Below are 24778 nucleotides of genomic sequence, written 5' to 3' on the forward strand. Positions count from 1 at the left end.
ACCTCACTCTCTAAACTCAAACCCACAGCCATCCTTCAGTTCCTGAAATGTTTTCTTTCTGCTCAGGTCCTTTGCCCATCCCTCTCATTCTGCTGAACCTGGTTAACTCCTACCAATCATTCATATCTCAACTCTACTACTCACCTCCTCTATGAAATCCTCTCAAACCCTCACATTATAAGGCAGAGTACCTCTCACATATTCTCAAAACACAATGGACTTTTTCTTCACAGTACTCATTATAGTTGAAATTCTGCAGTTATCTGGAAAAATTATTTAACTTATGTCTTTCTACCCCTACTGGACTATAAAGAATTATATCTATTTGAGTTCTGTATAGTATTCTTAGCACCAAGGAGAGTAAGTACCTGGCACTTAATAGGTGATCAATAAATACTTATTGAACAAATACTGGTTGAAAAAATGAATAGCCTAACTATATGGAATTTTCACTTTTGTCTTCTTTATCAACCATCAACAGCAGGTAGAATAAAAATCCTGTCAGTGCACGTGAATCTCCTATTGTGATCCCTGAAGTTCTGCTGAGCTCAAGACAGATGGAAACCCTGCAGCATCCTCACAGAATGGCTCTCAGATATGACCTGCATACAAAACAGAGAGCACAACACTGCAGGCAGAGAGCCAGCAGCCTGTTGACATCCATAAAATACAAGGCTAGCTCTGGCTTTGACCCTCTCAGGTCCAGTAAAACATGGTAAAGATGTAGAGAAGGGATGGGCTAATTTCTTGGAATTATTCCAGAAAACTTGAGTATATGACCCTTTTTGAATATATAACCATTTATCAGCCATTCAGTACTACCTAATAATTTGTTATCATCTTTTCAATCTCAAAGAGCAGGAGACTAAATGCTTCAACAGTGATTTTTCTTCTTTCTGCCATTTTCCGATGACATATTTAATGAGACAAAAATCAGGATAATGCTTTCTCATCCTCTCTTTTCTAATTCTCATGAAAATATCACATCCTGACCATGTGGAATATGGGTGGCAGAAGAGTGACCCACCTGGAGAGGGGACACACCACCTCCAGGAAAGAGCCAAGAGGCCAAACACTGGACACAGGGTGTGCAATGAATGCTTGCCTGCTCTGGAATGGAATCAATATGCAGACATTTCTTCTCAGGGAGCTGGCTGAACATCACAAGGGATTTCCAGGTAGCAGAAGTTCTGTGTATCGGGGGTTTCCTGAAGCACAGACTGTGAAAGGTACCAGAAGCAGAATTCAATGTTAAAACAAAGGATATTGGAAACTAGGCAAGTAAAATCAAGGTCCGTGGCCAAGCAAATGGTTGGTAAATGGAGGCAAAGGGCGAATGAGAAACAGAAGATGGAAAGTCAGCTAGGCGGACTCTCCCCCTCCCTACCACACTCACTTGTCCTTGAATCTTTGTGAGATTCTATAAGATTACAGGCTCTAGATGGATGATTTTCTGATCTTTGACTCTCTAATGAACCTGATGGGAAAACCCCCAACTCTGGATCATTTCAACCACCTATCTTTCCATTCATATACCTGGTCTGGCAATCATGTACCTCAGGAGAGAATTCTCCTAACTCTGCAGAATGGCACAATTACTAGTTAATGACTCCCCCCCCTCATCTGAGCCCCCAGTGTGTGCATTCATCTTTCTCAAGATTCCATTCAAAAATGTTCACATCCAAGTAGGCTCTTTCACACTGTCTCTGCTCCCATTGGGCCCCATCCCCACTCTGACTGTCAGCTAAGTGCCCTTCTATCTTATGGAGAAAAATAAAAGCCATAAAGCAAGAAATACATCAATCTCTTGCCCCTTCCATTTGACCTGAAAAAGTGCCTAGATCTTTGCTTTCTTTTTTCTACCTTAGAAGAAGAGGTGGCTCTTCTGCTGCTTCAAGTTAAGCCCCCCACATACACTCAGGATCATATTCTGTCCAAGTCCTCAGAATTTGTTCCATCAAAGGTTTTCCCTTCCTTTTCTGTATCTTCAACTTCTTCCTTGCTACATACTCTTGGCAAATAAATCTCTCCATATTTAAAAGAATTAAGTTATCTCTTTAACTTTTTATTCCCTACTTTCCCAGGTGACCTAAAAGGCTCTTTTATGCAGGCACACCTTGGAGACATCGCGGGTTCAGTTCCAGACAGCTGCAATAAAGCAAATATCGCAATACAGTGACTCAAAAGTTTTTTTGGGTTTCCCAGGGCATATAAAAGTTATGTTTATACTATTATTGTGCAATAGCATTATGTATAAAAAAATAATGTACATGCCTTTATTTAAAAATACTTTATTGATTAAAAAAATGCTAGCCATCATCTGAGCTTTTAGCAGTTGAAAAAAAATTTTTTTTCTGGTGGAGGGTCTTGCCTTGATGTTGATAGCTGTTGGATGGTCAGAGTGGTGGTTGCTGGAGGTTGGTATGGCTGTGGCAATTTTTTAAAATGAGACAACAAAATTTGCCACATAAATTGACTTTTACTTTCATGAATGATTTTTCTGTAGCATGCAATGTTGTTTGATAGCATTTTACCCACAGTAGGATGCCTTTCAAAATTGGAATCCATCTTCCCAACCCTGCCACTGATTCATCAATTAAAGTTACGTAATATTCTAAATCTTCTGTTGTCATTTCAACAAGCTGCACAGCAGCTTCACCAGGAGTTGATTCCACCTTTTCTTTTCCATAAGAAGAAACTTCTCATGTATTAAAGTTTTATCCTGAGATTACAGCAATTCAGTTACATCTTCAGGCTCTATTCCCAATTCTAGTTTTTTTGTTTGTTTGTTTTTTGCTATTTGTACCACAGCTGCAGCTACTTCCTCTACTGAAATCTTAAATCCCTCAAAGTCATCCTTGAGGGTTGGAATCAACTTCTTCCAAACTCCTGTTCACATTAATGCTTTGACCTCTTCCCATGAATTATGAATGTTCTTAATGACACCTAGAGTGGTGAATCCTTTCCAAAAGGTTTTCAATTTACTTTGCTCGGATCCATCAGAGGAATCACTCTCTATGGCAGCTATAGCTTTATGAACTATATTTCTTGAATAATAAGACTCTAAAGTCTAACTTACTCTTTGATACATGAGCTGCAGAATGGATGTTGTATTAACTGGTATGAAAAGAACATAAATTTCATTGTACATCTCCATAAGAGCTCTTGGGTGACCAGGGGCATTGGCAATGACCAGTAATATTTTGAAAGCCATATTTTTTTTTCTGAAAGTAGGTCTCAACAGTGGGCTTAAAATATTTAGTAAAACGTGTTGTAAACAGATGTGCTGTCATCTAGGCTTTGTTGTTCCATTTCGAGAGCATAGGTAGAGTAGATTTAACATAATTCTTAAGGACCCTAGGATTTTTGGAATGGTAATAACCACTGACTTCAACTGGAATCACCAGCTGCATTAGCCCCTAATAAGAGTGTCAGTCTTTCCTTTGAACCTTTGAAGCCAGGCATTGACTTCTCTGTAGCTGTGAAAGTTCTAGATGTCATCTTCTTCTAAAAAAAGGTGTTTTGTCTACCCTGAAAATATGTTGTTTAGTGTAGCCACCTTCATTAATGATCCTATGAAGATCTTCTAAATAACTCACTGCAGCTTCTACATTAGCACTTGCTGCTTCACCTTGCACTTCTACATTATGGAGATGGCTTCTTTCCTTAAACCTCATGAGCCAACCTCTTCCGGCTTCCAACTTTTCTCCTGAAGCTTCCTCACCTCTCTCAGTCTTCACAGAATTGAAAAAGGTTGAGGTCCTTCTCTGGGTTAGGCTTTGGTTTAAAGGGATATTATGGTTCGTGTGATCTTCTATACAGAGCACTAAAACTTTCTCCATATCAGCAATAAGCTTGTTTCTCTTTCCTATCATTCATGTGTTCACTGGAGTCACACTTTTAACTTTTTCAAGAACTTTTTTTTTTCTTAATTCTCAACTTGGCCAACTATTTAGTGCAAGGGGACTAGGTTTTGGCCTCTCCTGGATGTCACCATGCGTTCCTCACTAGGCTTAATCATTTCTAGCTTTTGATTTAAAGTGAGAAACATGTGACTTTTCCTTTCACTTGAACACTTAGAGGCCCTGTAGGGTTATTAATTGGCCTAATTGCAATATCATTGTGTCTCAGGGAATAGGGAGGCCTGAAGAGAGGGAGAAAATTGGGAGAACAGCAGGTCAGTGGAGCAGTCAGAACACATACAACATTTATCGATTAAGTTGCCATATTAAATGGATGCGATTTGTGGCTCCCAAAAACAAGTATAAAGTTACATCAAAGGTCACTGATTATGGATCACCATAACAAATATAATGATAATGAAAAACCTTGAAATGTGAGCATTACCAAAGTGTGACGCAGAGACACAAAGTGGGCAAATGCTATTGGAACAATGGTGCCAATGGATTTGCTCAATACAGGGTTGTCACAAACCTTCAATTTGTAAAAAATGCAAAATCTGCAAAGTGCAATAAATCAAAGCTCAAAAAATTGTGTTCAAATACTTCTACTTTGTCACCTCCTATTCACCTGGCATAGCTGAACCAGCTGTCACCAGATCAACAACAACTTGTTCATGATCAAACCCAATGGACACTTTTCTCTCTTTATTTACCTCACTGCATTGGACACTGTTGGCCACTTTCTCTTTTCTCTTCGCTTCTGTGAAACCAATTTTTCCTGATCTTATTCTTTCCTCTCTCCATTCCCTCATAGTGTCCTTTGCTGATATCTCTCCTTCTTCGCCCTTTCTTTTCTCATAGTACGCATATTACTTACAAAATCTCACCCACACTAGCCATCACAGACCATCCATATGCAGAGAACTTTCAAATAGCAACCCTCTTTAGTTCTAGATTGCTCTGCCCAAGATTCTAGTAAACATTTCTACTTGGATTTCCCAGAACTATCTCTAACTCAGCCCATCCCAAGCTGAATGAATGTGCTTTCTCACAAAAAATGCTTATTTTGATAAACCTGTCCCTGATTGCTCCTTGGGTCACCCGTAGTAACCAAAGCAGGAGCCTGAGAGTCCACTTAGTTACCTATCATTTGCCCTTCACATCCAACTGGTCACCAAACACTGTTAATTCTGCCTCTTAAATATTTAACAGCTCTATTCTTATCTGTCTCCAATTTTATCACTGTGGCAGATTCTCATCATTACTTTCCTGACGTATAGCACTGAACTCCTAACTTATCTCATTGTCTCTCATTCTTAAGCACATCCTCCGGAGTTCTTCTCCACTTTTACTCCTTAAATGACATACCATAAAGAAAATAGGGGCAGCTACGTGGCTCAGTTAAGCATCTGACTCTTGATTTTGGCTCAGGTCATGATCTCACAGTTTGTGAGTTGTAGCCCTGCATTGGGCTCTGTACTGACAGCTTGGAATTCTGTCTCCCTCTCTCTCTGCCCCTCTCCTGTTTGTTGCTCTCTCTCTCTCTCTCTCTCTCAAAAATAAATAAATAAACATTAAAAAAAGAAAATAATAAAACTTCCTAGCATGTCAAACAAATGATTTTCAGTCTTAAGAACACAATTTTTCTGAAAATGTATTATTTGAATATTAATAATACCTATTTCATAAGATTTTTTTGAGGCATACATGAGTTAATACATATAAAATGCTTAGAAGTATGTCTCTTACAAAGCAAATGCTAAGAAAAATTAGATAATATTCTAGTAGGAACTTAACCAATCTTCAATAAATAAATGATAACTGAGATAATAGGCAGAGGAGTTCATGATTTGTATCCTAGTGCTATGCAGGCACACAGAAAGAGACATTTGGACACAGTGGGCTTTGGAATCCAAGCCAATGAGGAAAAACTACTAACATGATGCCAGGTTAAGGCCCTCACTGGTGCAAAACTGTCTTTCTGGTTTTTTGCAATCCACCTCAGGACAGACAGAGCAATTTAGAATTGAAAAGCACATTAAGGGCACCTGGGTGGCTCAGTCAGTTGAGTACCTGACTCCTGATTTTGGATCAGGCCATGATCTCATGGTTTGTGAGTGTAAGCCCCACATCAGGCTCTCTGCTTATAGCATGGAGCTGCTTGGGATTCTCTCTCTCCCTCTCCCTCTGCCCCTCCCCCACTAGTGCTCCCTCTCTCTCTTGCTCTCCTAGTAAGTAAACTTAAAAAAGAGTACATTAACTACCAGATATCTTTCTTTGCTTCTTATTTTTATTTCTGTTGGGAATGATTCATTTCCATTTTCTTCTTTGCTTTTTCACCTGTTTGAAATCTTTGAGCCTAGACACATACATGGTGAGGACTATATTGCACACAGTAGAAACTAAAGTTCTAACTGATGTTCCCTGGGTACACGATGATGAGAACATGCTCAAAGGATGACCATGAAGATACTGGTCAACAGGATCCCCTTTCACACCCAACTATATTACATAAAGCTGCCCAAAGAGGTGTCTAATCCTTATAACCTTAAGGAAGATTTTACTTAAAAATACAGTCATCTTGCAGGGTCACAGGTGGCAGATCCTGTCTCTATCAGAGGCACTGAAATTTATGCTGCAAAAGGACATCTCTGTGCTCATTCACATTAACCTCCAAGACATGCCTGAACTTCCATTAATGATCTGTCATTGTTATTTATCTAAACCAGGCCTACAAGCTGTTTATGTTATTAGTCTCCTTCACCATTTGTGGGCAGTGAGCTTTTCAAGTTCCAAACTTGTCTCTTTCAGATTGAAAGGGGTCACTCTGGTGTACTTGGGTTTAAGGGGGAACAAAAAGGTCCAAATGGGGAAGCTTTGTAGTACTATGAGATATGACAACAAAAGACTTAATATTCCCACAGATCTTTCACCGGGGCAAGATACAGCCACAACTTTTTAACACAAATACCATAAACTACTGCTGATAATAAAGAAACATATTTTACTTTAGTAATTATGGCCAGAAAAGTACGTTATTTTAAGAAGAAAACTAGCTATTAGATTTTAGACATTTTTAGTCTTCTGACTCCATTGTTCTAGAATTCAGAAAGAATAATATCCTATAATTAAATGCTCTACATAAACATACAAAGCAAATATAAGGTGTTTAATATAGTGCTTGGCACAGAGTAAATGCAATAAATGGTCATCGTTGATGTTATTTTCATTATTCTGACCATCATCACCCATAGTCCATTGGAGATAAGACCAGAAAACAGAGCCAACCACAAGTGTGTCTTCAATTTAGGTAGATGTGGATAGAGATAGAGATAGAAGAATATATGGACATAGATGAAAGACTTCTGCATTTATCACATCACATTCACTTAGGAGCCCTGTCAGTCAGGAAAGGTAATATAATTCTCCTAATGATACATATAAGGGAACTGACACCAAAAGAAGCAGATCACGGCAGTCAGTGAAAGATTTGGGCCTGTAATTCTGTCTTTCACACTCTTACCTTCTTACTCTTTGAAGTTGAGAGGAGGGTGCAAAGGAGGTTGAGAGACAGTGATGCAAGAGAAGTCAGGGGATGAGAAAGAGTACAGGAAGCTCTTCTCGAGGTTTTCTGTGTTCCTCAGCCTATGCAAAGTATATTGGTGTCAAACAGTTTATTTTGTTTATGGGTGTGGCTTATGAAATGCATCTGTTTACTTTGTCATCTTCATAATTGATTGTAAATAGGCATAAGTCTGCATTCATGATTTGCTGTTTATTGCACCAGCATGAAAAGTCAGAACAAAGTACTATACCCTACGAAGGCTCAAATTTCTCTTTAAATTTATAATACTTGTTCTAAAGGAGAAAAGAGATTCTGACAGGCATGGGTTGATTTCCCATTATGTTCCCTAGTTTCTTGGCTCAATAAGCTAGACCTTCAACAGTGCCAAGCATACGCTGACTGCCCTGGATCACCCAAGGTATGCTGGAGGCCTTAGGAGACCATATGTTAGGCATCTGACATATGTTAAAAAAAAAGAGCTGGTCATATTTCTGAAGCAGATTTCCATAATGTATCTTCGGCCGTGCAGGAATTAGCCCTGTAGCTCATCATGTTTAATTCATGCTTAATTACATTTGAATCCGTGAACTTTTCCGTGAAGTCTTCACAATTGCACTTACATTGTAGTAGTCATACTTGCTAAATTCTCTGTGCTTTAAACACAAATGTCAGTGCCTTGTGAAATTTCACAATTATGCTATTCACTGTCATTTTTCATTCAGCCATGAATCAACATAATTTGATGATAGCTGTGCAATTATGAAAATACTGTCGAGTAGACATCACCCATGTGAACCTGGTGCTAAGCATTACTGTAATAAAGTCAGGGAAAAGTCATGAAATTCCTAGCTAGCCTGAACTTAACAGAACATGAAGTCATTTAACTTAATTGAAAGTGTTAGCACTGAGTTTTTCTACTTCAGCCACAGAAGTTCCATACAAATTAGAGCTGCTTAGGGAAGGAGTGCCTCTATAGTTGCCTTTTACAGAGCTGACAAAACTACCAGATTTACAGTGGCATTTCATATTCACTCATCCTTCCTAAGTACCACTTGATTATCCCCTACTGCCATGTTTAACTCGAATCCTATGGGGGCACTGGATGGCTCAGTCAGTTAAGAGTCCAGTTCTTGGTTTCAGCTCAGGTCCTGGTCTCATGGTCAAGCCCTGCATTGGGCTTTGCACTGATAGCTTGGAGCCTGCTTGGGATTCTCTCTCTCCCTCTCTCTCTGACCCTCCCCCACCCCCACTGTCTCTCTCTCTTTCTCTCTCCCACAATAAATAAACTTTAAAAATTAAATCAAATCCTATGAAGCTCCATATCAGAAGGTCATAGACTCATAGCTAAAAGGAACTTTGCAGATTACCTGATCTCTTACAGTCATTTTGAAGATGAGAAAAGACTTCCCTAATGTCACAGCTATATAGCAATAGACAGGAACTGGAACTCAGGTTTCCTGATGCCCAAGACAGGAAATAGCATGCACTAGAGCACATCTCAGTAATGGTTGCTGAGTGTTATGAAGTAAAGCCTGAAACTTTGCCCCTACCTGAGAAATGGAACACCAAAAGCTTAAATTTTGTCTCCTTCCCCATCCAGATAGATCATCCCCACTAATCTGGCTTTATGCCTGGAATCTTCACAATTAGGAGTTGTTTTTTAGATTTAAACCATTGGGTTCCCAGGAGAAACTTAATGAAATGGAAAAAACATATTATGCAACAGAGGCTATCCCCTGAAATGCCTCAAAGAATCCTTTGCATGAATTTCAAGTCAGCAATCAGAGCCTGAACAAATGGCACAAGAGACAGATAATATTTGATGGACATAACTGATTCAGTAGAGTGAGGGAGGTGACATTGCACATGGTGTGGAGCCATGACGGGTACCTGAAATCCAAAGGTCTAGGTAGGAAGCAAGCTTCAGAGAGGCATCAGTGACAGGTTAGGAAATGAAGGGGAAGAGACTCTGATAAAAGAGCATTGGAGTGGGCAACTAATACCCACATACCAAAACCCAGGAACCAATGACCAGTATTTTCTTTTCCAGAGAAGAATTCTACCCCCATGTAGCATTTTCCTTTTTTACCTCTTTCTCATACAAAGGGAAGAACATTTCTGCATCTTTCTTAGGCACTCTTGCCTAAGATTTTTCTCTGGGCATGTATTACCTGCAGGTGGTCAATCCTTTAGCCAGAAGGTCCATGATTTTAGAAAATCTTCTTCTGAGTTCAAGCAACAGAGAAAAAGCTCCGAAACAAATAATCCTCCTCCCATCTGTTTGCTACGAGCTTCCTCAAGAAGGCTGTGGTCAGTTTTGAAGTCCATAAAATGCAGGATAAGAGCTATAGAAATTGCCTAGGAACACCTCTGCCTCCCTCCACTTTTCTCTACCTCCATACCTTACACATACTAGGCTGGGCAAGCTGGTGACACTTAAGGGACTCTGGTCTCAGTATCTAACCCCACTTTAAACTGGGTAAAAATATAATCTTCTTGGAATAAGATATTATATTTACAGGTCACTTTCTGGTGTGTCTAAATCAACCCACCAGCAAGGCTAGTGTGCTAGGCAATGAGAGTAGAGAGAAGAAACATGGGCCTTATCCTCAAGAACTTGGACCCAGTAAAGGAGAGAGAACATCTGTGTAGAGAGATAGCCAACAATAATATCAAGAGCCATCAATGAGACGAAAGGGGAAAGGAAGGAAATGGATGAGAGACATGAGTAGGAAAGAAAGACATAAATGGATAAAATAGAAAGAATAAGACATATGTCTTTAAGTACGTGATAACAATGATTAAGCACTGTGTTCCCAGAACAATGCTGTGGTTTATACACATTATCTTATTTGATGGTATTTGTGACTTTTTTTTTACAACTCCAGGAAGAAACTGCAATAATCAGTGGGTTACTACCTGTCATCAAAGACTTACCTCTAGGAAAAGTAACTGAGCAAAGGTTCATCATTTCAGGATGACAAAGCCAAGCTAATGCCTGTGACTTGATTAACAGTGAGTTAGTGGCAGAAACTCTGTCTTATAGCCCCTACTCTAGGGACGTTATCTCCCATTTTATCAGCTTTGCTTTGAATGTCCCCTAATACCTGGCTCAGCACCTTGGAGAGAGCAGGTGACCCGTATTCATTTGTTGGTCTGCCTTGGATTGTAACTTCTTGCATGAGGAGTGACCCTGCATTGTTGTCATTAGTAACTGACCAAATCCTTACCCTTCAGTTTATCAGCAGTTCAAGTTCCCAAAATGCTTGCCCAAACATGGCCAGAAAAGTCCCACTGTGGACCTTTGGCTGTATGTCCTAAACCTGTTCAGCCATGAAAACTCTCCTTATTTCTCCTCCATAGGCCCATGAGTTCCTCCAAGTGCAAAGTCACCCTGAAGTGCAAAGAGCACAGTGGAATTGAGACATTAGTGATGCAAAGGTGGTCAAACAGTGGTAGAGGACAAGAGAACAACAGCACTTGTCATGCTGAAGACATTTTCACCCAGAGCAGGCCAAACCTTTTTCTGCCAGCTTTGAAAATGCTGGCCACAATACATCCTCAGTTTGCCAGGATAAAAGGGATTCTATTGTGGAAGTCTCTCTAGGCTCAGGGAAATAATTATTAACTGTGGTTTCCACGGCTAGGATTATGCCAGGTGGAAAAAACCATGGGCTTTAATCTGCTTGATCTGAAATGTCAAATTGGGCCTAAACACTTCCTAGTGCTCTTGAGTGCTGCTGGGGAAGCCAAGTTCTTGACGCCTTAGCCCTTCTGTTCACAACTCAGCCTTTTCTTTTACATTTCCACATTAATTACAATTCTTTGCAAAGGAGAGAATAATTGTCCTGGCTATTATGTACTATCAACAGGCCATTTTCAAGCTTTTACCCAAAATTCAGTGATTAGGCCTCAGTCGGCATGCCTTCTGGATACTCTCACTTAGCCCTTCACATTTGCTGAGTAGACAATAGTCAGTCCTGTGGTTCTGAGATTGGAAAAATAGAAGGCCTCCTTCCACCTTTAATCTCTGTGCCTATAGAACTCGGAGGGGGGAAGACCAAAGATGAGTCCTCCTCCTGGGACCAAAGCAGAATATAGCTCACTTCCATAAAAGAGACAGAGAAAGCCCTGCAGAGGCACATGGAAAACAGGCTTGAAGCAACACCGGTCACATTAGGAAGCTGGGACAACCGGGCTGGCAACATGGACTCTCAGGAATGAGGTGGGTTGGTTTGCACAAAGCTATAAAATGAGACCAGAGCCAGAGGAGCATGAGGGCATCGGCCTCTCCAGATGGAGACTCTCAGTGGTGCTGTATGCTGCTGTGCATGCCAGCTTGACGGTGGCTTGTCACTGCCATTCATTTGCCATCAGGAGCACGGTCGTCATGCATGGGAGGTTACTAAACCAAGAAAAAACACAAATTCATTACCTTAGACTGTCACTTAGCTCTATCTACTTTTTCGAAATCGTAAAGATCATTTTCCAAGAGTAAAGAGGATCTGTGTAACTAAGCTCTCGAGGAATAGCAAACATTGTGTAATAAAGATTCTGACTCCATTTTTGATGTTTGCTGGCAGTTTTCAAGGCCCACCACTACCCGCCCCCCTGCCCCATGGCTGAGCAAGGGAATAAGAAAGTCCAGTGCTCCCTCTTTCGGCACCAGCAGCAAATTCAAACTACACAAGCCACAGGGTGGGTGTGGAAAACCTTAGCCTAGCCACACCCTACTGACCACTACAAAATCTTTCTCTGCCTTCTCAAGCCATTGCTAGGCCAGCTTGGGAGCCTGTCCCTTTTTCCCCAGAGATGCTCACTGTGTGTACAATAAACTTTTTCACACTCTCTTGGTGCATATGAAATTATCATAACCAAATATGAGGTAGGAGTTCACCCTACCTTTGTGGATTGACCGGAGCACATTGTTTAAAATGCATAAGAGCAAATATTGTTTTAAAACCTTGACCTGGGGAGATTTCCAGGGTGTAGTCTCAAGCTTAGAAAGCAATTTGCAAAACAACATCGGTTGTATGATTCCATTTATGTAAAAATAAGTATTACATATAATGTATGTTTATATATATATATATATATATATATATATATATATATATATGATATTATACGTATGTATAATGGAAAAATCTATCTATCTAACTATCTATCTATCCATCCTAAAGAAAATGAACTGGAATCTGTTAACTCTGGTCACTCCTGGGCAAGGGAATGGAAAATAGAAAGAGAGCAAAAGGTCACCGTGATGTTTCAATCTGTATACTTATGTAAGTCTTGAATCATTTATCACAGATGTATTATTATATTTATCTAAGGCACTACCAATAAGTAAAATAAAATGAAACAAAATAAAATATTTAGCCTAAAATAATTTTTTAACTAATTTTAGAATGGTTTCACTCATCAGGTGGGGGAAAAAAACTTCTGAATGTGGGTACGCCAAATTGAGGGGGTTGTAAGGAAATGGGTACTCTTTGCATTGTCAGTAGCTCAGGAGAAAACTGATTAAGACATACCAAAAGGCTCAAAAATGATCAAATCCTTTGAGTAATTCCATTTCTAGTGATCAATTCTAAGGGAAAAAAATTAGAGCTTGTAGTGCAATTTACATAAAAGAACTCCTATCACATTATTTGTAAAGTTAATTTTTATTTCTATCAATGAAATACATGCACTTGGTTTAAACATGAACAACATTTCCCATCTCTCTAAGCCCATTCCTCAGATTCTGCCTCCCCTCCGATCTTTGGTAGGTTTCTTTGGATGTGTCATTCCATGTTTTTCGATACTACACTATTTTCCTGCTACTTCTCAGTTCATCAGTTTTAGGTGTAATATATTGATTCTACTATGGTGGCTGAGACTTCAGCTCTCCTGCATCATCATCCCCACTCATCCTTACTTCTGTCCTCTCTTCCTCTCAGTCCTATTATAGCACAATCTTTCTTCTCTATTATTGTAACTCTGTAAGTATTGGATTGAGTCAAGAAGTGAGCTATGATTACATGTCCTTGCTTGTACAGTATTTTTTCTAAAGTTAATCACTGCTTTTTCTTTAATCATTTCTTTTTCTTAGAAAAGAAATATTTTATATTTCTATATTTCTATATAGAAATCTATATTTCTATATAGAAATATAATTTCTATATAGAAATCTAGGAAAAGAAATATTCTAATATTTTCCCCATGTTTCCAGATGTTTAACTCTTCTTCAGTCAACTCCTCTTCAAAGAACTTCCTAGGGTTTCTCTTTCCTGTTTCTCTCATGTTAAATACAGACTTATTTTTTTTATCTTCCTCTTTTTTTGTGTACCCCCTCCTTTGCTTGTGTGTATCTTTCTCTTGGGAGGGAAAAACGGAAGACCCCTTTAAAAAAAAAGAATTGTATAGCTGGGGGTGCTTGGGTGGCTCAGTTGGTAAAGCACCCAACTCTTGATTTCAGCTCAGGTCATGATCTCATAGTTCATGAGTTCAAGCCCTGCATAAGGCTCTGTGCTGATAGCATGGAGCCTACTTGGGAGTCTCTGTTTCCCTCTCTCTCTGCCCCTCCCTGCTTGTGCTCACTCTCTCTTTTTCTTTCTCTCTCTCTCAAAAATAAATAAACATTTTTTAAAAAGAATTGAATATCTGAAAAATCTTTTATGGCTTCTTATAATAATTTAAGATAATTTCCTCTTTTTTGTTTTTCTCTTATTAGTTTGCTCTCAGACATTCTGCATTGATTTTCTAATTTCTTCCACTGTCCTCCATTTTCTGTTTGTTGTATTTTCTGAGGATTCCTCAATTTCATCCTCCAATCCTTTTATTGAATTGTTTATTCTACTACCATATTTCCTATTTTAAGGGCTCTTTCTAATCCCTTGATTTTTTTATAGCCTCTTGTGTTTGTTTTATGGAGGTAGTATCTTTTATTGCTCCGAAGATATTAAATATAGATTTTTGTTTGTTTTCTTCTGCATTGTCTCTTTTTTATGGGTCCTTTTTTAATTTGTTTGTTTGTTTTTCTCTTTAATGTTGGATGAGTTCCTCACATATATAGTGATCCTTAGCTGAACATTCACATTTAAGGCTGGCAATTCCAAAGTTGCTGATTAGAAGCTCAGCGTTCATGAGTGTGATGCACATGGGTATGACTTGCCCACCCGTGAGCCTAACGAAGATTTTTAGCTCCGGAGTAAACATGGCTTTTAGTGAGACATACATGTCAATATCGAGATCTCTTCTCTGGAAGGGTTAAGTTTCTCCAAAAATTGTCTCATCCCCTGATGGGAGCAAGGGGATTCAGTGAAAAGTCACCATACAACTGGCTATTAGTGTTCTTGAAAAGTAGGGCAGGGGAACACAGCTGAAGACTCAAAGATTAGTGCATTTTCATGCCCTGCCTTCAGCTCTGTACCCTACCCACTCGCTCCTCCCACTTTCCGTGGCGGTGCCAGTACAAGTACTATGAAACCTCGTGTTACTACAAGAGGGAGGCAGACAACCTGACAGTCCAGTGTAGAGCCTGAAGGAAACATTATGTTACTGAGATGGTGTGCCTTACTCCTCAAGTGCGTGGGGCTGGAGTCCTTTGCATGACCAGTGTAGTTTATTGACACTTAAGGTTTTCTAAAGATGGATCCTACTCTTAGGACTAACTCTGGCCAACACAAGGAGATAAAATGTTGTAAGCTGGATAAAAAGTACCAGGCAGCAGCCTCACATAGAGCTATATTGCTAACATAAATCTTCCTGGTAGCTGGTCTGGAGCTCACTGTTTCTGTGTATTGAATTTCAGCCTATTTTTATAGTCATGCATTCCTATAAAGACGCTTATTACAGACTGCAAAGACCTGATTATGAAGAGTAGCTGCAGAAAATGAATTATGCAAAGGAAAGACCTTGCATTCTTAATAAATATACTTGTTAACAAATATGCAGCAAAGAAACAACAGGCTGAGAACCACTACCCTAGAAATCAATGCTTATTATTCTAAGGAGAGGTTCATTTAGAGATACGCTGTATCATTTGGCAAACACATGTGAATGACATCCTGCAGCTGGAGCGGATGAAATGTGTTTAGCCCACGAGGGCTTTACCTTGTGCCACCACTCGGAGAGAACCAAAAAAGTTTTTCCGGCCCCTCTTTCTGGACTCTTGGTTCAAGTTAGGCTGATGTCAGGATCTAGGTGAAACTCACTCCATACCTTCCTTGGTACTTTGCTCAAAGAGTTAAGGAGAAGCATCCAGAAGGCGTGTTCAGAGATGGCTTTGGAATGACCTGGGGGACTTGGGGTCCCCATTTCTAGTCACTCCCACCCTGAGAGTAAGTGATTTCTTTCTGTGAATAACCGAAATGCTGCCTCACTGAACTTTTCCATATGTGTAAGAAATTTTATAATGTACAATCCAAGGGAAGTAGGCTTAGTACAGTCTTCAACGGACACATATAGCAATTCAAATATTTATTAGATGTAATGCCACCTATCTACCCATGCATATATCTACCCATGTCTATTATAAGTGTTTAAATTATCCTATGGAATGTCCTTCAATCTTCAGTAAGTACCCTGTTGTATATTAACATGTAAATGTTACTCCATCTTAGCACTGGTTATAATTGTCTATTAATACATCTATCTCCCTTCCGGAGTCTTATGAAATCATAGATGGGGCATCTGGGTACCTAACCTATGCTGACTACATACTTGCTGCATGAAGGACTGACTTACAATTTCTTTATTAAATCTTCTCACAAAGCTATCCTCACTTCTCATTCCAGCTTGTAAATAGTCTAGGGAAAAGTATGGGTGTATAAATAGGAGACAGAGTGGATACGGATCAAATTGTCAAATGAATTTGACTCTTTTCATGTACCTAAACCCATTTTTGGAGCTGACTATTGAAAAACACAACTGCAACTTCTGAGACGTACTGAGACAAATGTAAGTTGATATAAACACCTTAGCAAACAGATTGACACTATCTTTTTTTTTTTAAGACAGAGAGAGAGAGAGAGAGAGACAGAGAGTAGGGGAGAGGGGAAGAGGAGAGACAAAGAGAATCCTAAGGAAGCTCCACACTTAGCATGGAACTTGATCCCATGACCCTGGAGTTATGACCCTGAGCTGAAATCAAGAGTCTGACATTCAACCAACTGAACCATCCAAAGGCCCCAACATTATCTTTTAAAGTTGAATTTACATCCTATATTCACAATTTGGTAATTCCATCCCTATGGTCTTAAGGAATTCTTGCTCACTACATACATACATACACAAAAGAACATGCACACAAAAGTCTATTGCAGCTTTCTTTATAATACCAGAGAAATGGTGTTATACCTAAGTGTCAATTGACAAGAGAGTGTGGAAATGATGAAATAGTGACTGAGCGGATATGAACTCAAGCTACATACACAATAAAGGTGAATCTTAGAAACATGTGATGGTTAGTTTGACGTATCATCTTGGATAAGCCATGGTGCCCAACTGTCTGGTCCAAACACTAGTCTAGATGTTGCTGTGAAGTACTTTTTAGATACGATGAAAATTTTTAATCAGTAGACTTTGAGTTAAGCAGATTACCCTTCATAATGTGTGTGAGCCTCATCTATTCAGTAGAAGGCCTTAACAGCAAAGACTGAGGTTTCTTAAAGAAAAAATTCTGCTTCAATGCTAAAACATAGGAACCCTGCCTGAGTTTCCATTTCCCACCTGCCAGCCTGGCTTATGAATTTTAGACTTGCCAGCCCCTGCTGTCAAATAGTTAATTCCTTAAAATGTATATATTTCTTTTTGTTTTAATTTTTTTTTTACATTTATTTATTTTTGATAGACAGAGAGAGACAGAGCACAAGTGGGGGTGGAGCAGAGAGAGAAGGAGACACAGAATCCGAAGCAGCCTCCAGGCTCCGAGCTGTCAGCACAGAGCCCTGCATGGGGCTCGAACTCACAAACCGTGAGATCATGACCTGAACTGAAGTCGGACGCTTAAGCGACTGAGCCAGCCAGGCACCCCTAAATGTATATCTTTCTTAATATAAATTAAATATAACATAATATATATATGTTAACATATATATAATATAAATATAACATAATATAAATATAAAATATGTTTTACCTTATACTTTATACCTCCTTTTTACCCAATAGAAGATATTATACCTGTATAATAAGACCTATTGGATCTGCCTCTGTGGAGAACCTTAACTAATACAAAACATAAATACCAATAATAAAGCATATAAAACTATATATAGTGGTACTTTAGAGTCATATCTATAGAGCCCAAAAAGAAGGAAGGCTAAACAATATTATGTTTAGTGATGTATACATAGGTAAAAATATATATTTAAAAGAATGGTTACTCCACACATGCATGAATTCACGGTATCTCTGTGCAAGGAGTCAGGGGGAGGAGCATAGACTTTCCTTTTACATGGTGTCGATAATGTTCCAGTTCTTAGGTAGGGTGGTAGGTTTATGAGTATTCATTTTATTATTATACCTTATGTTTTTATATGTATATTAAACACAGTCTTTTTATGAGACAAATATTCTGGGGTTAAAACATTTTTTAATAACAAATCTTATAGACCCCTATATAAAAGAACATTGTGCTGAGCTCCCTTTGCTGGCTTAGCCACTGTTTTTAACATAAAATATTTCCTCTTGGAAGCCTCTGCCTATTCCTTTTTCTTTAGCAGCACTCTTTCCTCTTTTATCCTTGTCCCACTTGTACTTTTCACAGCTTCTAATCCATTAACCACTCTGACATATGGATTTAAATGCCCTTCTTATTACACTCTGTTGGATTCAAGTTCTCCAGGTCTGATTTTCCCAACTCTGTTTCATAATCGGTAGCTTTTCCTGTAGCCCTTATTTGCTACCCGCTCATCTTGTTGGACTGCCTTTCCCTTACATTCATTCTGCCCAGACTCTGAACTATATCCTGGGAGAGTACAATATCCCCTGTCGACAACTTGGGCTTTGATTATTTCTCCCCTTAACCTTGTTCTTTTGGTTAAGTAATTCTTCTTGGCCAAAAGTTCACACCTGTTCCCCCAAGTTTCTTTCCTTCAATTCTCTCTTTGACCTTCTCTAATCCGGCTTTTACCCACTTCACTCCATTGAAACACAAAGCTCCCAATTACCTCCTCCTCAGGGGCTAAGCCTCCTGGCCTCTGTGCCAGCCTCAGCCCCCTTGACCTCACAGCTGCCTTTGATCTTGTGAAACACTCTCTCCTTGGGTCAGTTGACAACTCCCACAAGGGCCAAGCAGAATGTGTTCCTTGCCTAGAATGTGGAGGAGTCAGCATGCAGCTGTCTACCCAGAGTATTTTGCATGCTGCGAAGTAGCTCTCAGCTAAAAGAGAGGAGTCTTGAGATGAGAATTCGTTTTTCATTTAAAAGCTGAATAAAGGATTGATCATGCGGGTTAAAGTAACTTAGGGAAAGAAAAGAGCTGTCGATGATTAGAAAATGCAGACCTTCTTTCAAATAATTTTTCAGGAGTTTAACAAATAGTTGTATAAAGTGAAATTTTTGAGAGAATTTGAATTCCAAAGCTCACTGTAATAATTTGTCTCTGTGTTGTTGTTGTTGTTAATTTTCTAAGCAGCATATTTGGGTTTTAGTTTCATAGCTAAATACATGAGCAGCATATTTGGACTTTTTTATTTGATTGCTTTGTATTCAGATGTAGAAAAGGCTAGAAATAATCTTTTCTTCTCTGAAATCATACTAGAAAAAAATTCCTTTATGGCCTTTATTGAAACTTACCATATTTTAAGATGGAATGTATTATTAATAATACAGTTGCATGAATTTGAGTTGATAATGTGCACTTGGATATTCAAGATATTCCCTCCTAAAATATCTCCAAGTTACTATTGTTGATTTATCTCTATAATTTCATACACTTAAGCTAAACAGGACTCTTTTCTCCCATATGCCTTTACTTTCCCTCCTCCTCATCTTTGCTCCTGAAGCTTTTTGGGTTTTTGTTAATTTGTTGGTTTGTTTTTTCCTGACTTTAAGACCTCCTTGTTCTCTCATTTCCACTGGTCAAAATTTCTCCCATTATTTGACGAGCAGTAATACTTGACTTGTACCCTTTCTGACCTTATTGTGTTTGGTTTGTGCATTTGCTATAGTATTTAAACTTTTATTTGGAAATACTTTTGAACTCACAGAAAAGTTTCAAAAATCATACAGAGCATAATACTCTTGCATGGATATACAAATTTGCCATATTTGTTAAATCTCTTTCTTTCTCTGTATGCATGTGTTATGTATAGTATTTCCCTCCTGAACTTCCTTAGGATAGGTTGCATTTATCATGCCCCTTCAGCCCTTAACATCTCAATATGTATTTCCTAAGAACAAAGCTATTATTTTATGTAACCATGGTAGAGTATTCAACTTCAGGAAATTTAATACTGATACTATACTTTTTATCTAAGCAGTCCATGTTCCAATCGTGTCACTTGTGCGAATAAAATCCTTAAAAATTTTTTTGGTGCAGAATCCAGTCTAAGATCACCCATTGCATTTAGATTGCATTTAATCTAAGTCATGTCCTTAGTTGACACTTTGCACCTAATAAGCATTCTGGAAGTAGTCATGTGAAGAACATGCAAATATCCTGCTCTTCATCATTCTCTTCCCCTATATTTAGTATCCACTGATGATTTTTGCCCAAATCAATCTTTACTATGATAACTGTAAAATGGTGAGTTTCCAATTCTACTACTCCACCCACATTTATTGTCTGGATAAGTCTTTAAAGAAGAGCCCTCAGTCTTCCCTTTTTTTTTTTTTTTTTTCCTATTTAATCATTATCAATGTAGTCTCATAGATTCCTATTTTATTCATTGGGTTACTGTCCTTATTTATTTTGATGCTTAAAGTTGTCTCTGATTTGGCCAGCAGAAGCCCCTTCAAGCTGGCTTCTGAACGCTTTTGTTACGTCCATGCATTTTCAGATCACTTCCTGAAGTGGTCTTGCAGGATGACACTTACTGGTCTTGCAGGATGATCCAGACTCATCTCACCCTTCTCAGCCCTGTGAACAGCTATTTATTCATTCATCTCACAAGCATTATTTTAGTACCTGCCATGTACCAGGCACTCTTCCAGGCTTCACAGATATGGTGATAAGCAGATCTAGTCATCGTCCTTTTCTTAATGGAATTTACAGTTAAGTGGATGATATGGACATTAAAATATTCTTTCCCCATGTCTTACACTCATTCATTCTATCCCAGTGTGGTGAAGTACATGAATTTCTCACAAATCGGATCGCATGCTTACCGAATGAGTCTTAAGTCTTATTTTTCTGGTAATCTTCAAATTTCTCCCTGTCAGAATCTGGAGCAGGGTGATTCTGCAGGCTTGAAAGAAGAGGCTCTAAGTCTAAGGTTGTCTTCAGCCAGCAGGGAAGGTTTTACAGGCAGGAAGCTCTGTCCTGGGACTTGAACCCATGACCCTGAGATTGAGAGTTGTGTGCTCTACCACACACATAGTGCCATCCAGGCACCCCCATGCTCTTCTTAACTTTCACATGGAAAAGGACATCTTTGACCATCCCACCAAGACCCTCACTCACACTGTTCATTCCTTCAACATTACCTTTACAGTCTGAAACATAGAACCTTGAAGAACATGGCAGGAAGCTTAGATTTTTGTTTAAGGACTCTGGGAAAGAGAGAAAGAAAGAAAGAAAGAAAGAAAGAAAGAAAGAAAGAAAGAAAGAAAGAAAGAAAGAGAAAGAAAGAGAAAGAAAGAAAGAAGGAAGGAAGGAAGGAAAGAAAGAAAGAAAGAAAGAAAGAGAAAGAAAGAAAGAAAAAAAAGAAGAAAGAAAGAGCCATTGTGACATTTAAGGTAACTGATGATAGATATACCTCTCTCTTGAGCTACAAAAAATAACAACCTAGACAAAAATATTAGCCCCTTTACCTCTATAATTTGGAAACCTTTTTTGAAATCTGAAAACCTCGAAATAAACAAATCATTGCACACAGATTCAAAATAAATAAAATGTCCCATGGTGAGTCTTTAAGCACAACCTCTTGTCTGATTTAGCGATGCAACTTCCTGCTTCGGTCATGCTGTTTTAAAGTATTAGTGTGACTGTTAGTTATACCTCAGGGACTTTCGAGAATGTAATTTACAACATTTAATATAGATGAAATGTGAATGTTTTTCATACCCAGTTGTGCAAAGCTAAATGCATAAGAGCAGCTGACTGAAAAAAGTGTATTTGTGTTAGCAATGCTCAATTCTGAAGACCTTTCCATGACCCTACCACTTTCTCTTATTTATGTAAAAAGTGGTGAGAAGCAGCAACGTGTCCCAGAAGGAGAGGTATCCTGGAGACTTCAAAGCACATATATTGTGGGAAGTTGAGGCCTTGAGAAAAAATATAATCAATTCATCTGAAAATTGGACAGTAAAATAATCAAATTGTGATTGCTTTACTCACCAACAGATAAAAGTATCTATAATCAAGATTGGAGATATTTTTCTCTCTAAAAAAATAGATATGAAGAAACAATTGGTATAAGCTTCTTTTATTTTTATTTTTTTATTTAAAAATTTTTAAAAAATGTTTTATTTATTTTTGAGACAAAGAGAGAGACAGAGCATGAGTGGGGGAGGGGCAGAGGGAGAGAGTGAGACACAGAATCCGAAGCAGGCTCCAGGCTCTGAGCTGTCAGCACAGAGCCCGATGCGGGGCTTGAACCCACATACCCTGAGATCATGACCTGAGCTGAAGTTGGACGCTTAACTGACTGAGCCACCCAGGTGCCCTGGCATAACCTTCTTTTAAATTACTTTTTTTTCTGATGATAAAAGGAACACATTTTTTTTAAAAATATGAGACGCTGAATTGCAAAAAGAATGAAATAAAGTAAATTTGCTATAGTCTCACTATCCAAGTATACTAATAACTGCTATCATTTTAAAAAAATTTTTAATTTTAGAGTGAGCATGGAAGAGGGGCAGAGAGAGAGAGAGAGAGAGAGAGAGAGAATATCTTAAGCAGGCTCCAAGCTCAGCACAGAGCCCCACACAGTGATCCCACGACCCTGGGATCCTGACCTGAGCTGAAATCAAGAGTCAGACACTCAACCAACTGAGCCATCCAGGTGCCCCCAACTATTACTATTTTGATGTGACTGAGAGAATTGGGGTGAGACAATAAGGAGAATTCTACATTCTGACTTTTGTAATCACTTTCTATTCTGAGCATTTCTCCTTGTCCTTAAATAATCTTCAAAATCATGATTTTCAGTGCCTACATTTTATTTCAGCATACGCATACACCTCATTTGTTCAACAACTTTCTGGTTTATGGAAATGTAAGTTGTTTGCAATTGTTAGTCATAATGAACAATGTTGTGGATTTCTGGTGTAAAAAATGGCAGATTGACTATTCACACTTTAGCCTTCTGCTTCCCCAAACCCTGCTAAAATTTCAAAAAAAGGGCATTAATCCACAAGGAAAAACAGAGTGAAAAGGAGACCTCAACAAATTATAGATAATATATTCTTTGGAAGATTGAAAGAGGACAGAGGAGAGTAACTGGCTTAGAAGACAAAGAGATGACCCAAAGGCTTGTGGGGAAGGTTCCAATGAGAAGCCAACCAACTGACCCCAGAAAATGCTGAGATGCTCAGCCCTTGGAAATATCTTGCTATTTCTTCCCTATAGATGACCTTTCTTAAACATCTCTCCCTGCAATACCCATGCAAGATTGACAACACACTTTGAATTTACACAGTGTTATAAGTCAACTATATTTCAATTTAATTAGTAATTGACTGATAATTAGTTTTCTTTCACCCTTTAAAAACATGACACTCTTGTCCTTGGCCAAGAATCAATAAGCGCTCAAAGGGCCACCTGCAAAGAGGGATGGGTGGGTCAAGTAGAACTCTTCATCAGAAGAGAGAATATTCTAGTTGATCACTGGTTATTTAGGAAGGCCCTTTATTTTTAATACGAAGTAGGATGTAGGGTGTAGTCACATCCTATATTGTGATCTTCCCCTCCCCTTTCCAACTCTCACTCTGCATTCCTCTGTCCAGTTTCTCATGAGTTCTCATTTTGGTTCACAAAGCAACAACTTGCCTTTTTTTGGGTAAACACCTTTTCCAGTCTACTACTCTCTGGTATTTCATTTCACTACACCTCTAAGCCCACTGCCCTTTTATTTGCATGCAATGTAGATTATAAATATTTTTTTCAGTAAATATGCTGAAAATCTTTCAACACACAATTTATTGTGTTATGGTAGGAACTATAAGTCTATTTATATTTTTATTTATATTTATATTTATTTATGTAGCCCAGCTTACATCAGCAAGTTTAATAAGAGCTTCTGATGATAGAATAAGTGCTTCTTATTATGTTCAAATCTGAGTGCTTGGTTTTTGACACTTTTCCTTGGTATAGGTAACACACTTTTGAAGGATTTCTACCTCCATGCTATAATAGCTTCTCTATTACTGCATTTATCACTTTACACTGTAACTATTTGTTCACGGAACTGCCTTACATGTTAGCCTATGAGATCACCAAGGTCAGGAACTGTATTTTCATTCCTTCAACACATAGTTTTTGAGCACTTGCTACATCTCACACAGTGTGATAGGAACAGGAAATATAGTGATGAACAAGATAAACATGGCTTATTTAGGTAAATACAGTGTGGTTTGAACCCCAGTCTGGTATATTACTCAGCCATTGCCACAGTAATGCTGTATAACAAACCATTCCAGAACTCAGTGGCTCACAATAACAAGAATGTGTTCTCATGGCCATGGGTCTTCAGGTTCTGCATAGTTTGGATAATCCAGGCTGGACTCCTATGGGAGGTTCTGCCTCAGGCTGAAGGATGGCTAGACCTGGCTCCCCACTGTGATTTGGGTTCAAGTCTAAGACATTTGCGTTGAACCTAGGGCACAGCCTTCTCACATCATGCTCTCCTCATGGTGGGTCATTAGAGCACAAAATGTCAAATACATGGAGCAGACGAAACGTCTGTTCCATATTTATTGACTTTTCATTGGCCGAAACAAGTCTCATGACCAAGCCCAACAACAATGAGGCAGGAAAGGTCCCCATGTGCAGGGACACTGCACAGTTCCATGGTAAAGGGTGAGATTTGTACTTCCAATAGAGTGGGTGTCAAGAATTACAGAATATAATGCAATCTGCTACACTAGATCACTGTTTTTGTTATAGCTGACCATCATACCCTATAGTGCTTCCCTTTAAATTATTCCTCATAAATAATTT

At 38.8% G+C, this 24778-nt stretch overlaps 1 long non-coding RNA gene across 1 annotated transcript in view; it reads left to right on the forward strand.

Moving 5' to 3' along the window:
• LOC122236521 overlaps nucleotides 1–24778 on the forward strand; it is a 218323-nt gene that overhangs the window by 44258 nt on the left and 149287 nt on the right. The window lies entirely within an intron of this gene.

This window comes from Panthera tigris, chromosome A1 (genome assembly GCF_018350195.1).
Source record: "Panthera tigris isolate Pti1 chromosome A1, P.tigris_Pti1_mat1.1, whole genome shotgun sequence".
NCBI lineage: Eukaryota > Metazoa > Chordata > Mammalia > Carnivora > Felidae > Panthera > Panthera tigris.